Source organism: Eleutherodactylus coqui, chromosome 1 (assembly GCF_035609145.1).
Source record: "Eleutherodactylus coqui strain aEleCoq1 chromosome 1, aEleCoq1.hap1, whole genome shotgun sequence".
Taxonomy (NCBI): Eukaryota; Metazoa; Chordata; class Amphibia; order Anura; family Eleutherodactylidae; genus Eleutherodactylus; species Eleutherodactylus coqui.
Window position 1 is genome coordinate 332,120,378 of NC_089837.1, and position 2,936 is coordinate 332,123,313.

The window sequence follows — 2,936 nt, forward strand, 5'->3', positions numbered from 1 at the left end:
TTATATCCCCCGCCTGTCTTCAGAGAGCGGGATACAACTGAAACAATAGTATCAGCTGTATTCCACTGTGAATGCCTGATAACTGATCGCTATCTTTCAGCATGCTGAAAGTTCAGCGACTGCTTAACGAAAACTGGACAATGTCAGTGCAATTAGACACAACGATTATCACTCAAAAGACGGCTTTTGAGCGATAATCGTTGTCTAAACGGGCCTTTACTTGTTAATAGCCAGATAGGGCCCACTTCATACAAACCCCATGCATATCCGATGTACATCAGCTGTCAGCCAAAGGTTAAAACAAATCAATATTAGTGCCCAATATGTGATGACTAATGAAAATTTAAATTAATTTTAATACTCAACATGTACATTTACAGTACAAAATACTATACATATATGATTTCATACAGAGGGATGTGACGATCATGGTTTTCCCAATTCAGTCTCTGAGTCTCTTTTTGACTCCTTTCCAAACAACAGGTTTACTACAGGCTGCCTTATCATCCTCCTCCTCCTCCTCACTCTCCTCTCCAGAGGCTTCATCACTTCCTTTCGCAGCATCACTACTACCCTCTTCTTCTTCCTCATCAGACGACTCTTCTTCATCACTTTCATCATTTGTTAATCTGAAAAATTACAAACATCTTTTTAAGACTGCATAGATACCAAATGCCGGTGACAACGGAATAGAAAAGGTCATTGCCAATTATACCAACTCCATTTATGAAACGGTGAAATCAGCGCTAAGAATCCGCAGCATGGATTGACAAGATGCAGAATTAAAATCTGCACTGTAGGTTATTTTACGCGACGGATTTCCACTGCAGCGTTTGCTTGAGATTCCTTGAAGTCTCATCCACACTGCTGATTCTGTAAAATCCTGTGGATTTTCTGCAGCCAATTCTGCTGTGGAAGGTTTGCAGCCTTTTCACGATCTATCAGCATATTTGCATCAGTATTGCAATTATTTTCTATTGGACAAATGCCGACAACATTTGCCCAGTAGATCGCAAAAGGCAAATACTGATGACAAACGGCTGTCACGTCATCTAAAACAGGGGTCCCCAACCACCGGTTCGCAGACCGGGGCCGGGCCGTTAGGAGGTCAGCGCCGGTCCGCGGAACTTTTCTTCGAAACACAAGGCCTGCGGGCAGAATCGGGCCCGCTGCCTTGTGCTATGTGGCCCGCAGCATGCCGACACCGCTGACCACTGAGGCGATTACCAGCGCTGGTCCCGGCACACACTGACCTCCGTGTGCAACCAGGAACCTCCTCCCCAAGTTCCCTGCTCATAAGTTCCGCAGGAGAGGACTCGGGGAGGAAGCGTGCCGGGCTGCACACTGACGTCTGGGCAAGCAGAGAGGGACCGACGATGACAGCGGGGAGGAGGTAAGTATATGGGTTGAAGGGGGGGGGGGGGTTCTGGTTATTACTGAGGGGTGGGGGCTGCTTACTACAGGGGGGGATGCCTGTTACTGGGGGGGGGGCGGGCTGCTTACAACTGGGGGGGATGTTTATTACGGGGGGGCTGCTTACAACTGGGGGGGGCTGCTTATTACTGTTATTACTGGGGGGGTCTGCTTACTACTGGGGGGTCTGCTTACTACTGGGGGGGCTGCCTATTACTAAGGGAGGGGGCTGCCTATTACTGGGGGGGGCTGCTTATTACTGAGGGGGGGGGGGGCTCTTTATTACAGGGAGAGGCGCTGCTAATTACTGGGGGGGCTGCTAATTACTGGGGTGGGAGATAAATTATATGCTGCCCTATGTGTGTGCTGGGGGGGGAGATAAATTATATGCTGCCCTATGTGTGTGCTGGGGGGGAGGGGGGAGATAAATTATATGTTGCCCTATGTGTGTGCTGGGGGGGGATAAATTATATGTTGCCCTATGTGTGTGCTGGGGGAGGGATAGATTATATACTGCCCTATGTGTGTACTGCCAGGACATTCTAAATGTCATAATTAAATAAGAATGCACTAAACTCCAACCCCCTTCATAACCCTGCCCCATATAACCAAAGCCCCGCCCATGTCCCGCCCAACCTTGCCGGGCCTTGTAAAAATGTTCTTGCTTGAAGCCGGTCCCTGGTGCCAAATAGGTTGGGGACCACTGATCTAAAACATGTCCATAATGCCATTTCCGCCTTTACAATCATAGCAATAAAATGGCGCAGCTCTACAAATGGTTAAAAATCTACACTTTTGCGATGACAGGACCCAAAAGTGCTAGTGGTACCTGAAAGGACCAGTGATCTGCAACTGTAATGTCGCAGGGTAAGGCAGTGCCAACCACAGCGTCAGAGCCTAAAGGAGCGCCAGTGAGAGGTTCACCTCCATTTATCTGCTTAGGAGGAGGGGGAGATGGAAGTAGGGAGGTGAGGGGTGGTAGTGCCATACTTACGAATCCCGTTTACTCACCGTGTCTTTATTTTCTTCATTTCAGCTCCCAGCTAGGGGATAAGCGCAGAGACCTAGAGAGCAGGAAGGCCCGCCTGCTATGGGCCTGCAGGAGGGGTAAACTGTATCTCAGTGCCTGCAGGAGGGGTATAGCTAGTGGGAGGGACAAACTCTTATTTTGCTCTGTGTCCATCCCCTAGCGGTAGCAGCTTTACCCAATGACACAGACAAGTAATTGTCTGTGTGCTGTTCACTCCAAAAAACCTTTACAGCAGCACTTCTAGTATGATGTCACAAGCACATGGAGGGTCAATGTAAGCAGAATGGTCCCTGTACAAACAGTCAATTGGGAAGGCGTTGGCTCCACCACAGTGACTCCGAGGGCCCAAGTAACAGATTGCACATGCAGCTGTGAAGGTATGTTTTTGGGGTTGAATCAGACAATTGCAATTTTAATAACTACATATGTAGAATGCTTGTAAAAATTGCTAGACCATCATGCTCCCTGTTTATCTCAAAAACTGGTGACGGGT

The 2,936-nt window shown here is 48.4% G+C and overlaps 1 long non-coding RNA gene across 1 annotated transcript; it reads right to left on the bottom strand.

Annotated features, from left to right (window-relative positions):
• Nucleotides 1–324: 324 nt before the first annotated feature.
• Nucleotides 325–2,549, bottom strand: LOC136576276 (uncharacterized). Its single transcript, XR_010786332.1, has 2 exons — nucleotides 2,425–2,549; nucleotides 325–629 (listed from the first exon to the last, which is right to left on the bottom strand). It is a non-coding gene; the product is annotated as an uncharacterized lncRNA (long non-coding RNA).
• Nucleotides 2,550–2,936: the final 387 nt, after the last annotated feature.